Consider the following 447-nt stretch of genomic DNA (forward strand, 5'->3'; position numbering starts at 1 on the left):
ATCTTTGTTGTCATTTTGTGTATTTGTGTGTAATGTATAAGTTCATTTTGTCATTGTGTGTAATTCTGCATTACAAATACACCATCACTATTAAAACATTAAAGCTTTTGCTTCTTTCAATTTACTCCACAACCACAGCAGCAAACTTACATCCTCCTCATGGCAGTATTTAATTACATCTTTTAAGCTACTATGTTAACATGAAAAACATTTCATTGAGCCGTATTAGTATTCATTTCTAACTCTTGGGGGGAAAAAAGTTTTGCGAGTTAATTTCTTTTCTTATGGAATTAAAGATTAAGTTATCTTACATGTGGTAATACTAGAGTCAGTTTTTTTCAATGAAGACGTAGCAGTTAGCATGTGGCTAAACAACAACATTTATTTCCCCTAAAGTGAATATTTTATCATTACACATTTTATACAAATCATGCCAAAAATGTTGAG

This window comes from Gouania willdenowi, chromosome 22 (genome assembly GCF_900634775.1).
Source record: "Gouania willdenowi chromosome 22, fGouWil2.1, whole genome shotgun sequence".
Lineage (NCBI taxonomy): Eukaryota > Metazoa > Chordata > Actinopteri > Blenniiformes > Gobiesocidae > Gouania > Gouania willdenowi.